Source organism: Amphiura filiformis, chromosome 19, assembly GCF_039555335.1.
Source record: "Amphiura filiformis chromosome 19, Afil_fr2py, whole genome shotgun sequence".
NCBI classification, from domain to species: Eukaryota; Metazoa; Echinodermata; class Ophiuroidea; order Amphilepidida; family Amphiuridae; genus Amphiura; species Amphiura filiformis.
Window position 1 is genome coordinate 28,869,883 of NC_092646.1, and position 14,876 is coordinate 28,884,758.

Below are 14,876 nucleotides of genomic sequence, written 5' to 3' on the forward strand. Positions count from 1 at the left end.
TCTAACCTATATTTTCTTTAGAGCAGGGACACATATTTCCCCTTTTATCCAATTTGACCGCTAAATAAGAATCAACTTCTTTTATTACTGATTTAATTCCGCGATTTGTTCCATTATAAAGCAATATCAAAGATTAATGTCGTACATCTCATAACAGATATTTAGTTGGCTTAGTGGTCTTGCACAGTGCCAAGGATTATTAAATCAGGATGTGACACTTCGTAATTTGCATGTGTCCAATTCATATGTTAATAGCATATTGTTATTAAAATGATGGTCTGACCTGGCCAGAGAGCGTTAATATAATAGACGTTTGATCAAGGGACAGAGTAGTTTCCGTTTGTATCGGCTACCGAACGAAACATAATTATTATGCACATTCACGACCAGACTAGCTTTGGCAGGGTAGGCCTATGTGCCGAACGTACATTTTAAAGTATTTGCAAAACTCTTTTGCATGAAACTGTAATTGTCATCTAAAACAAACAAACAAAAACAATATTATTTGAAGTTTTAATTTTAAAAAATTAATCTATTTTACTACGGTAAATTAAGATGGCGGTAAATTACAATGTAAATTAACCGGTAATTTACCGACTCACAAGACCGACATGAATACAAGTTTTAGTATTATTTAATAATATTATTTCCTCTATCGTTTGATGTACAATGGTACAGGTGGGGGGTAGTTTTGTACTTAATATGAAGTTGGGGGTCATAACAGTTTTAGGTCCATTAATTTGTGAGACCGGGGGTCAACAAAGTTTTGGGTTCACGAAGAGGGGATAGGGGGTTAAAAATTTGTAACACGAAAAAATATATCCCCCCCCCCCCCCACCAAAGTATTTCTGAACACTCCCTAAACTTAGTTGATTTTTCAGCAAATGTTATTTTTCAGTGAGTTTTGCTTTTATTCCGTGTTAAATTATGGCAAACGGAAACAAACAAAATATGATGTAGCTACTACAAATACTATAATCGCTCCTGGGTGTCACACATACTATTTCAGATAATTCCTATTCAAATATAATTCTGATTGACACATGACCATTTGCAATTCGGCCTTTGTTAGTCAACAGATAAGTAGGTGTAATCCATTGGATTCCCAAACAAGCGGAGGGGTTCTAATAATTAGCATAAGCGAAGATCAATGTCAATTTTAAATCCACGGCAGAGGATAATTATGCGCCGTCATTTTGTGGTTAGAGATTAAGGGATCTAAAATGAGCGTTTATTACGTTTCGACAGTATTTTTGTGGGACATGAGAGCACCTCAGACCTATCGAATTGCATTCTGAATACGAAGCATGTCTTTCTGATATCAAATAATTTTCATTTTTTGAAAATCACAATATAATACAAATTTTATGACAAATTATAAAAATTTAATATTTTCCAAATTTTGATATATAACAGTCCTCGAAGTAAATTATATAAATCTAATGATATATTCTTAAAGTGTATGTAGCAGGGAGGAAAAGCCGACGGTCAATTGAAAATTTTGACCTTTCATATTGAAGATATGGATTTTTCCCCAAAAAGACCTAATTTTTGTTGGTGTTTTGGGAAAAAAATCCATATCTTCAATACGAAAGGTCAAAACTTTCAATTGATCGTCGGCTTTTCATCCCACCTACATACACTTTAAGTATAAATCATCAGATTTATAAAGTTTACTTCAAGTACTGTTAAATATCAAAAATATCAATTTTAATGATTTGCCATAAAATGTGTATTAAATTGCGAATTTCAAAAATCAAAATTATTTGATATCAGAATGGCATTCTTCGTATTCAGAATGCAATTCGATATGTCTGATGTGCTCTGATATCCCAAAATAAATACTGTCCAAACGTTCATACCCCAGCCCTTAAAGGAACCGATAAACGTGGTTTCATGTCGCCGGCATCTAGGCAACACCAAGGCCTACGATATGGGCCTATAGACGAATCAAGGAAATCACAAACGCTATTTTCTTATTATGTTAATAAAATATAATATGCATGCGTATAATAACGTAACTCCGAGAAGTTTATTGCTATTAGTATATTTATTTTATTTATTCATTGGAACATACACTTTTGTATCAGTGGCACACGCCTAACCAGCGGTGCGTTCAAAAACAACAAATATACATTATATATAAACAAAATTATAACACAATTGAATATAGTCCTACATACAAAATTATGGCCTTAGTACAAAATTAAAGTACTACACCCTCGATAAATTTGTGTCTATTTTTGCATTTTCTCAAAAACTAATAACACACTGGTAACAAAATTAATGTATATTACAGGGCAAGGAATCCAATTACTACACCGCTTGTCTTGAGTCATTGAAATTTCAGTGTAATAATTGGATTCCTTGCCCCAATAATATACATAACTTTTTTTACCAGTGTGTTATTATTTTTTGAGAAAAATGCAAATATAGTCAAAAATTTACCACAGGGGTGTAGTATCCCCTTGCCTGTCTGAACCCAAGTTGACTTGAAATGGGTCCTTAGCAGGAAGAAACTGGTGGATCATTTCTGCGCTCGGGCGCAGAACATCCACTGTCGGAGTTGATGCGCCCGGGCGCAGTCCCTTATATGTAACGGTGGATCATTGCTGCGCTCGGGCGCAGAAAATCCACTGTCGGAGCTTCTGCGCTCGGAAGTCAAATAAATTATGTTCTTATTTTATTAATCTTAATACTAATTACGGCGTGTCCGTCCGTCCGTCCGTCCGTCCTCTGTCCGCGCGCTATCGCGTTCGCGTCCCGCGAGTTTCGCGTTCACGCGGTGCACTATCGCGTGCTCGCGCTGCACTATCGCGTGCTCGCGGTGCGCTATCGCGGAGTATCACGGGAGTGTTGCGCGGAGTACAGTCCGCGCATCGGAAAAGCATTACAGAGTGACTAACAGGTGCCTCTCATCGGACCAATAATTATAGGCCTTATTTTCAACACATATTTCAATATTAAGATACCGAACACGTGCACACACCAAACACGTGCATGCATGATGCAGTCATGGTCCATGGCAAAGGCGATTCGACCTTTGTGGCATTAAACCCAGTTAACAGGAAATTAATCCAGTAAATCGATTCAGTAAAGCAAATAAGCTCATGCATTCGATCACTAACGGCAACAAGCTTCGGTCGATTACCCCAGCTGCAGCGTGTGTAAACTCTAATTTGCATAGAGGCTGTACGTGAAATTATTGATTGGCTCCAAACAAAGGATTTGAACCGGTGCACGTAATCATGGCGCAGTGCAATCCATTCAATCAAATGTTGTCATCAACCTATTTGATCGCAGTGCATTGTTATGTGTGTGAGACGAACTGTCGCGGTTGATTGCAATCAAACAAACAATGTCTTATGTATTACTTTGTTCCGTGATGAAAATCGTGATGTTTTATTCAATCACTCTTGAAAAATTTATTTCTTTTGTAGGCCTATTACTTTGTTTTGTGATGAAAATCGTGATGTTTTATTTCATCACGCTCTAAACAATAATTATAGTTACATGCATTTCAAGAAAAAAATCTTATTAAAACGGTAGGCCCTATGTTGTTTAGAAAAAATGTAGAAAGTGATGATGATGATGATGTCGATGATGATGATGATGATGATGATGATGATGATGATGATGATGATGATGATGATGATGATGATGATGTCTCCAAAAGTATCCCGGTTTGTTTTTCTTGCCCTAAATCGTGCGTATCTATTAATAAGGCACTTCAATAGTCAATAATCAGTCCCGTGACGGCCTCCACTAACTAGCTACTAACTTGGGTTTATGGGCGCTGATATTTCATGTTCACTGTCACTTATTTATCAGAAAAGTGCGACCATTTGTCAATCACCTACAGTACCCAATTTCGGCATACTATATAAGAAAATCATCATGATGATTGCCAGAGAATAGTTAAAATGTAGCTTGTACCGTTTTTTGTGGCATCCTTCAGAAGTGAGCGGTCCGATACCAATATTTTCGGTCAAATCTCCATTCAATTAACACGGGAGTTGGCTAGCTATGCCTTGCCCTCACTCATATTTTACAAAAGTGCGACTATTTCTGAACATCTAACCTAGCTGTAATTTTAGGTCATGTTAGAGAAATATATTTGCTAGAAGTTTGGAGAATACCTAACATATTGGCTGGTTATTTTTCACACAGTGATGTTAACTAGCCAAGTGCCCATTCTTCCAACGTAGATCATTTGTAGGGGTCACGCGTCAATGGTGAGAGCACTGTGTATTGTGTATAGGAAAACGGACAGTAACTGCAGTATGGTAGGCCTATTTTTATGAGAACATGACTATTTCCGGGACAGAAGGCCGTTCACGTTTCTCGCGATTGATTTCATTACTTTAGTAACGGCCTATATCCACGTCCAGATACTAATTTCGGTTTCTCTAAATGTGGTAACAGGGCAGGGCTTGGAAGAGGCGAATGATTGGTTTCAGATTATGGGTAGGCCTACCGAAGTAAGCATCACACCTTTAAAACAAACAGAGTTGATTAAGTTGTGTCTTGGGTCTTGATCATTGAGAGACGCATTTCTTAGTAGTTTAAAAAGTCAGGGCAGGTATATGGGTAACGAGTTTGGGTAATTAGAAATAGGCCTATCACGAGAAGCGCCCGACCCGAGAACCGCGAAATCTAGTAAAATATAATTATGCATGCGTATAATAACTGACAGCAAAATAATAGATTTTCTTATTATAATAACGGTGGATCATTGCTGCGCTCGGGCGCAGAACATCCACTGTTTGTTTTTTTGGAGTAACTGCGCTCGGAAGTAAAAAAAAAAGTCTAGAGTCTAATATAATATAATATGGTTTTTTTTCTTCTTTTTTTTCTTTTCTCATTTTACATTTATTTTCTGTTTTCTTTCATCTTCATTCTTTTCTTCTTTTGTCTTTTTTTTTTTTCTTTCCTTTTTTCCGTTCACGTTTCCTTGTCGGTACTTTTCATGTAACCGCAAATGCTTTCTCAGATAATTCCTATTCAAATATAATTCTGATTGACATATGACCACTTGCAATTCGGCCTTTGTTAGTCAACAGATAAGTAGGTGTAATCCATTGGATTCCCAAACAAGCGGAGGGGGTCCAAAAATTAGCATAAGCGAAGATCAATGTCAATTTTAAATCCACGGCAGAGGATAATTATGCGCCGTCATTTTGTGGTTAGAAATTAAAGGAACCGATAAACGTGGTTTCATGTCGCCGGCATCTAGGCTACATAGTTATTATACGCATGCCTATATATTATTTTGTTTTATTATAATCTGAGCTTCCAAACGCAGCAACTCCGACAGTGGATGTTCTGCGCCCGAGCGCAGCAATGATCCACCGAATTTAGTTACTGCGCCCAGGCGCAGCAACTCCGGCAGTGGATTCTCTTATAATATTAAGAAAATATGTAATTTTGTTTCCGAGCGCAGTTATTTTGGTTATTTCCAACAAAAAAAAAAATGGCCGACCCTACTTGAAAGGTCCGTCCGCCCGTAGAACAGGGTTTCTTTTTTCGTCGCGGCCTTCGGTTCCTTTTATCTATTAACCACAAAATGACACCTACTTATCTGGTGACTAACAAAGGCCGAATTGCAAGTGGTCATGTGTCAATCAGAATTATATTTGAATAGGAATTATTTGCGGTTACATGAGAAGTACCGACAAGGAAACGTGAACGAAAAAAAAGATGAAGAAAAAAGAATGAAGAAGAAAGACAACAGTAAAGAAATGAAACTTGTAAGACCTATAGACCTAATAGTAATAAACTTCTCCGTAGCGCTAATACAGGGTGTATCAAAATGATTGGTACCGGGCTATGTGACATTTTCAAAAATATATCAAAAATATAAAATTGCTAATTAATATAGTTTTTGTACAGACTTGACATTTAATATGGAATATTTTTCGCAAAATTCCAAGACTGGTCTGGACGGAGTTTGCATAGACCGAACGGGCGAAATATTAATTGGGGTGTGTCGGGGAATGGTGTAATATAATTGTTTGATAGAAATTGTGCTTTCCATATATTTACATTATGGTGCTCATAAGGTAGCGAATTTGCCTAAAATGGCGGATTTAGGAGGCTGAATTTGAGCTTTGTGGAGGACACAATTTCAGACTTTATGCAACATGGTTCTGTTATTATCAAATTTTTAGGGGTTTGAGGTGATAGTTCTTAAACTACGTCAGCAACTGGCATTCATCAAAGCTGAAATACACTTACAATGTACCAACTTTTTGAACAGAGGAGGAGCTTAAAATGGTGCTCTGAAAAGCTGTACGTACTCATGAAGTTTGAATGGCCCTCTGGGGTCAAATATTATAAACTTAGGGTACCAAAACAACAGTGTGTGGATTCCTGGTTGTCCAATGAACTCACAGTGTTACTTTGTGTACAGTAAGTTTATAACATTTGGCCCCAGGGGACAATTCAAACTTCCTGAGTGCGTACCACTTTTAAGAGCCATATTTTTTAAAGCTCCTCCCACTTTCCAAACTGGTAGATCACATGTGCATTTCAGTTCTGACGAACACCTATTTGTATTTAGGCTCAGTAAAATCGCTCCAAACCTCAATGAATTTGATAATTTCAGAATAATGCTGCCTAAATTCAGAAATTTTACCCCCACAAAAATCAAATTCAGTCTCCTTAAATCCGCCATTTTAGGCTAATTCACTTCATTATGAGCGCCATAATGTTAACTAATGGAAAGCACATTTTCTACCAAACAATTATTTTACATCATCTCCCGACATACCCAACTAATATTTAGCCCGTGCCGTTTATGCAGACCTCTACAATACCAGTCTTGTAATTTTGCGAAAAAGTATTCCATATTAAATGTCAAGTCTGTACTACAAATAGAAAGGGGCATATATTAACTAATTGATCTATTAATCTGAAGTTGATAGGTTGATGCATCTGGAAGCTATTGTCATTTAAACGAAGATCGACGTAATCATGGTTTTACTTACACAACACAAGAATAGGTTCACTGCTTGAACCATTTATTGCATACATACTCTTCAATATCTCACCTCAGTATACTTAACATAAAATTGCTTTACACATGCTTTTAGAAAGATAGTTCCTGAAGTCCCTGCCTTACATGCCTTACGACTCTGGCAGTGTGAGGTGAAGCCCTATCTTGAAAGGACTTAACAACTGGGATTGGTCCATTCTATAACTGCCCATATCAAATTTTGAAGCATGGCAAGTTATAGCATGTTTGCATAGGATACGCCTTGTTCTTAGAAACTGTCTCCTAAATCTTCTCTGCACTTCTCCATAGCTTCGTGACGACCAGTGATTCTTAACTATGAATGCACACTGACGTGTGGCATACTGTGGAGCCATTCCAATAACTTTTACCAGGTCTAAACTAACCTACACTGTCTACAGTCTATAGCCATTCTGCCACACCATCTACTTAGTAATCACAAAAATACCGCCCTGGATGGTGTTGATACACAAACTTCTTTCACCCCACCTAAATTATTCAAGTCAATAATATTACTCTCAAACAATCAATATTGATTATTACATAAATATATATTATGAATGAAGGAAAATATTAAACATTTTCATGATTTTCAACATATCATCCTCACAAGGTATTTGCAGTAAAATAGAGCTTTGAAAATGGTGCGCTACTGATCCAGCGTTACGATGAAAAATGTAAAAACACCTACTTTCCTTTAGAATCATGTAACTTCTGAATAGAATGTGCTATCTTTATGATCTAAAATTCTTAGAGAGGATAAAACTACTATAATTACAAATATTTAAACAATTAACACCAAACTGGCACAAAAAATAGTAAAAAAATTCGGCAAAAACGAGAAGTCTTTGGTACCAATCATTTTGATACACCCTGTATAATAAGTTTTATTATAATCTGAGCTTGCGAGCGCATTATATAGACCTAAAATAATAGTAAATATCAATAAACTTCTCGGAGTTATAGTTATTATTATACGCATGCATAGGCCTAATAGTAATAAACTTCTCCGTAGAGCTATTACAATAAAAAATATATTATTAATATAATAAGAAAATAATTTATTTAGCTTCCGAGCGCATCAACTCCGACAGTGGATTCTCTGCGCTCGAACGCAGAAATGATCCACCGTTATTTTAATAAGAAAATCCATTATTTTGCTTCCGAGCGCAGTTACTCCAACAGTGGATGTTCTGCGCCCGAGCGCAGCAATGATCCACCGTTACATATAAGGGACTGCGCCCGGGCGCATCAACTCCGACAGTGGATGTTCTGCGCCCGAGCGCAGCAATGATCCACCGTTATTATAATAAGAAAATCTATTATTTTGATTATTTTTAATTAATATAATAAGAAAATATTAGTTGCATGCATATTGTATTTTATTAATAAAATAAGAAAATAATTTATTTGACTTCCGAGCGCAGAAGCTCCGACAGTGGATTTTCTGCGCCCGAGCGCAGCAATGATCCGCCGTAATTTCAATAAGAAAATGCATTATTTTGCTGTCAATTTGGAGTTATAGTTATTATACACATGCCTATTATAAAAGGCCTAATACTAGTTATTATACGCATGCATATTTATTAATATAGGCCTGATAAGAAAATGTATTATTTTGCTTCCGAGCGCATCAACTCCGACAGTGGATTCTCTGCGCCCCGAGCGCAGCAATGATCCACCGTTATTATAATAAGAAAATCTATTATTTTGCTGTCAATTCGGTTATACTAATAGCAATAAACTTCTCGGAGTTTAGTTATTATACGCATGCATAATTATATTTTATTAATAAAATAAGAAAATAATTTATTTGACTTCCGAGCGCAGAAGCTCCGACAGTGGATTTTCTGCGCCCGAGCGCAGCAACGGATCCGCCGTAATTTCAATAAGAAAATGTATTATTTTGCTTTCAATTTGGAGTTATAATAGGCCTAATACTAGTTATTATACGCATGTATATTTATTAATATAGGCCTAATAAGAAAATGTATTATTTTGCTTCCGAGCGCATCAACTCCGACAGTGGATGTTCTGCGCCCCCGAGCGCAGAAATGATCCACCAGTATTATAATAAGAAAATGTATTATATTGCTTCCGAGCGCAGTTACTCCAACAGTGGATGTTCTGCGCCCGAGCGCAGCAATGATCCACCGTTACATATAAGGGACTGCGCCCGGGCGCATGAACTCCGACAGTGGATGTTCTGCGCCCGAGCGCAGAAATGATCCACCGTTATTATAATACGAAAATCTATTATTTTACTTCCGAGCGCTGCAACTCCGAAAGTGGATTCTCTGCGCCCGAGCGCAGCAATGATCCACCGTTACATATAAGGGACTGCGCCCGGGCGCATGAACTCCGACAGTGGATGTTCTGCGCCCGAGCGCAGAAATGATCCACCGTTATTTTAATACGAAAATCTATTATTTTACTTCCGAGCGCAGCAACTCCGACAGTGGATGTTCTGCGCCCGAGCGCAGCAATGATCCACCGTTACATATAAGGGACTGCGCCCGGGCGCATCAACTCCGACAGTGGATGTTCTGCGCCCCCGAGCGCAGAACATCCACTACCGGAAGTTCTGCGGAGGGGCGCAGGAGCTCCACTGGTGGATGACGTACATAACTCTCATTTCTGACAAAATGTCAAAAATAAATACTCCAAGAACTGTATGACATGTTCGCTCTGAATACCGATCTCTTGAAACAGTATGCAAGTAACTGCTCTGCGAACGAAATAGCGGGACAATCGACTCTACTTGTAGATCTAGAACACGTCACTGGGAATTCCCCATGTGCAGATATTTTGCTGCTCGATAAGCGATTTCATATCGGTATACTTACGGTAATGTTTAAATGTAGGACAAAATAGCGGCGCACATCAACATTTGTGGTGCTGAATTTTGCACCAATTCATGGCACTACTCACAACATTTACATTGTCACGTCGTGTGATCGAAATTTTTCAGAACTTGAACGTGAACTTGAATTATTTAGCATATTTTTAGTATAGGTTAGGGTTAGGGTTTAGGTTAGGGGTTTTAGGAGGTGACGGTTAGAATAGTTAAACCGGGAGTAAGAACTACGTTTGCGTATGCCATGTTATTTTGGGGCGCCGTCCTTGTTACAAAAAAACACACAAAAACATCGCATAGGACATCTATAGGCTATAGCCTGTTTTTCAAAAAAAACAAAAAAAAACATAGCACATAGCTTTTTAGCCAAAAGGTCCAGAGACAAACTTTTTTTTTTTTTGGCTTTAAGTTGCAGAAATCTGATCACATTCACATTGTGAGAACTTTTATATTATTTTTACATTTTACATATATTAATTTGTGCAATTGTAGGCACCTGTGCGCATTTTATTCATTTTTCAGAGTTTGTATTCGTTTTTGCATATCAATACCATCAATACCATAAACTTAATGACATCTATGATCCTAGTGTGTACTTTCATGGAGCTGTAGGTAATTAAAATGAAATGAATTAGTGAAATACATCAGTGAACCAGACATGAATCAATTGAATATATGAATACAAAACCCACCTAAGTCCATACTGTGGCCAGATTGAGTTAAGGGGGTACTACACCCCTCGATAAATTTGTGTCTATTTTTGCATTTTTCTCAAAAACTAATAACACAGTGGTAACAAAAATTATGTATATTATTGGGGCAAGGAATCCAATTACTACACTGGAATTTCAATGACTCAAGTCAAGCGGTTCAGTATTTATGATAAGAAATAAGGTACCGCTAGGATGTACCTCATTTCCCATCATATATACTGAACCGCTTGTCTTGAGTCACTGAAATTCCAGTGTAGTAATTGGATTCCTTGCCCCAATAATATACATAATTTTTTGTTACCACTATGTTATTATTTTTGAGAAAAATGCAAAATAGTCACAAATTGACCACAGGGGTATAGTACCCCCTTAAGCATGGGAAATTGTTGATAGGCCTGTCATATGTATGAAAGAACAACTCAAATTCACCCTCTGTGTCTATTGAGTTTTGTATTCATGTATTCAATTTTCAACTTTAAGTGCATATCATTAGATTGATAAACTTTACTTCGAGGACTGTTAATATCAAAAATATAATTTTTTAATATAATTTGTCATAAAATTTGTATTATATCGCAAATTTCAAAAATTCAAAATTATTTGATATCAGTTAAGGCTATTCCTCGTATTTAGAATGCACTTTGGTATGTCTGAGTGATGTGCACTCAGCTCTCAGCCCTTAAGGTTATTAATTATTTTAAACTGTTGTGATTTGGTAGTTCACAGCATCTTACGAATGGTAGTGAGCTTTGGCAAAAACTGCATTGCTCAATTCATAGCGAGTGTGTAGAAGAATTAAAATATCACAGATATACTTTTATAGGTGCTGCGGTTCTTGAGTTACGTTGTAAAGAGGGCTGAAACAACAACACTTTTGTAAAACGTACATAACTCATTAACAACAATAAATTAAGCAAGTTTGCAAAGTATACGATTTGTAGAATGAACTTTTGCAAAACATCAAGGTGTTATTTTCATTAATATATTGATCAAGATAATGAAAATCAATTTTTTAGGTTGCTTCGACCAACAATACCTCGTCTACCCTTAACGTCAAAAATGAGTCAGTAAAATGTGTGATTGTAAAAGTTTACAGAAATCAAGGGGAGACAGCCCCTCTGCCAGCAACCCCTTCCCCTCAAGCGTGTCTCCGCTAGCTGATCTTTTAGATTTTACGTTGCTAACGTGCAGTGACTTTTTTCTTCTAAAATAGCCCCTGCCTGGGAGGGGGGGCCGGGGTCGGATGACTTAACGAACATGAACATCTTCTTGCCAGGACAGAACTACACCCACCCACCGAGTTTGAGCCCCGTACGACCTACGACGGCCTCACATTAGCAGTCACAGACAAAACCTAAATCTACAGAATATATCCATTACTCGTCGATACTCGAAAGAGCTCAAAATAAATAACTGAGAAAATTTTCTTGATGTCCTTTAACATGTTTCCATAGTTAACCATCGTTAGCCATGGATATCTATGCTGTAGAACTGACCGGTGACTAAGTCCGATTTATTGGGACGTCTATCGACCCATCGACGAGTAATGTTGGGGCTAAAATGGCCAAATATGAGGTTAATTGGGTCAGAAACCCACATACAGATGTCAACATTGGGGGGGGTGATTGTATGGACCACCCCCTGGCAAAATACTGGGGGATTTATCCTACACAGGCAAATGCATGAAGTGTCACTGGAGTTGGAACATATAATAATCACTGTGATTATGATTGTAGATAACAATTGATGTCGTTTTTGCAAAAGCGATCAGGGTATCAATTGATCGGCTTGATGCTCTGAAAACTGAAATTAACACACAAGCATTGTATGAGGTTTGCTTTTCTGCAAAAGGAATCAGGTGTAAATTCAGCTTTATGAACTGCCATTTATTTTGATATTTGCCACCATTTTAAGGTGGTTTTATTTTTAATTGCACTGCATTCTGAAATATGATAACTAAATATATACTAGTATAGGGATGAAATCAAAACTCGACCGGCGGCCAACTGCCGGTTCCGTTCGATTTCCATTGTCGAGTTTTGATTTCATCCCTTACACTCTAGTCTACCAAGAAATTGCGAAATCTCCTGATATTGTGTCACAAGTAGGGTTATGAACCTGAACTCTAGTAGGCCCCTGTCTGAAATACAATTGACTTTATACTAAAATACTGCAATATGTGTGTATGTCATGTATATATACTACCACTGAAAGTGGGACATTATTTAAAGCCATAATATGTGATTTGCTCCACAGCGACGCCCTAAATTTGTCATGAATTCCTGCTTTTTGCATGATTGTAATGCATGCACAATGGTGTAAACTGTATTATACATCTCACGTTTGAGGAGATTATGCAGTAACCACCAGAAGCAGAAGAAGAAACATTGTAACCATGTATTTAAAAATGGTGGGTAGGAAAAACGTGGTAGGAACACTGCATGTCAAATACTTTATCTTAGAGTATAATATTTTTGGAGGGAAATAGTATTTACAGCTGCAGATAAATATATACCTACATAAATATAAAAAAACACCTGAGGAGTATCTTACCTTGCAACATGCATTTCACAGATATTTATATTAACTGATTCCCAACAGGGATAAATGACTCTGTGTATGTTACTTTTGTTACATTTATTTTCCACAGAATTGAAAGTGAACTTTGTTTTAAAGCACATAATTATTACAGCATTATTATAATTGATACCGTTTTGCTTTTCTTACCATTTGGTTGAATATGTTTGTTTTTGATTTGTACTGTTGTTTTACACTTTGACTTCGGTTTTTATCAAATTAAAATCTTATACGCTCTTACACTTGAAGTATTCTCTGTATTTGCACATTATAGTCTATTTAGTAAGGTGAAACATGACCTTCACCTAAATCTTACACAAATGGGGCAAGATCATGTTGCAAAGTGTAGAAATCATTTAGAGAATGAGCATGACTCTCCTCAAGACCCCAAAAGTTTTGGCCCTCACTCTCAAATCTCCCTAAATATTGAATGGTCCCATAGACACGGTCAAGGAATGTTAGATTATTATCAGTAATAGTGTTTTTTAAAAGCTGGTACTACACCACCTGATAAATTTTGTGACTAATTTTGCATTTTCTCAAAAATAACTACACACTAGTAACAAAAGTTATGTATATTATAGGGCAAGGAATCCAATTACTTCACTGAAATTTCAGTGATTCAAGACAAGTGGTTCATTATATATGTTAAGAAATGAGGTACATTCTAGCAGTACCTCTTTTCTTATCATAAATAATGTACCGCATGTCTTTAGTCACTGAAATTCCAGTGGATTCCTTGCCCTATAATATACATAACTTTGTTACCAGTGTGTTATTATTTTTGAGAAAAAATGCAAAAAATAGTCACAAATTTATCAAGGGGTGTAGTACCATCTTAATGTGATGGGGTGAATTTTAATAGTCCAGTCAATCTAAACAAATTGGTGGTGTCACCTACCACTAATTGCAACAGAATATTTTTACTTTTATGCATGATAGAGATGTCCCCTGAACATCATACCAAAAGTATACTGAAATATACTTGGTGGAAAGGTACTTTTTGGCGGGAAAAGGTCGTACAAAGGTCAAATTTCAAAATTGCTTCATCCTTTTTAAACACTATACCAAAGTATTCCTCTAGTCATGGGGATTCAGAAGAAATATAGTTTGTTATATCTGTGATGTATACCGTTCTCAAGTTATAAGCAAAAAGGTCAAATGTCAAATTTTGGGCTCCAAACAAAAATGCTTAGAGTTTCTGAAAAATGGTCTCAATTTGTTTGTCCTTGAAAAAGACTCCGTTAAATTAAGAATAGTTTGCCGTATCTTGGATGTTTCGTTACCTAGGTAGCAGGGTAAAAGAGATCAATGACCCCCAATATTTTGCCAGGGGGTGGTCCATACAATCATCCCCCCTCCCCAATGTTGACGCCTGTATGTGAGTTTCTGACCAAATTAACTTCATTATTTTGACATTTTAGCCCCCAAAGTGCAAAATTTTTAGCGCATTTATACCTTAAATTTGTTATGTCGCCACAACTTCATTAAAGTTTGGCGGAGGCGGGGTTCGAACTCACGGCGGCGGACTGCTTTGGATACACTATGAACCCAGCGCCTTAGACCACTCGGCCACTTGTCTTCTTGGAATTCATTTGAAACTTATTTGAAGATATAATCGCAACTTCAACATAGGCCTACCACGTGACAAGCAAAGGCAGAAAACGTACCATATTTTGGAATTTTATTTGCCTAAAAACATTTATGTGTATTA

General features: G+C 37.0%; 1 long non-coding RNA gene across 1 annotated transcript in view; it reads left to right on the top strand.

Moving 5' to 3' along the window:
- The window catches only part of LOC140141149 (uncharacterized), a 483,782-nt gene that overhangs the window by 174,908 nt on the left and 293,998 nt on the right, over positions 1–14,876 (top strand). The gene's annotated exons all lie outside the window — the stretch shown is intronic.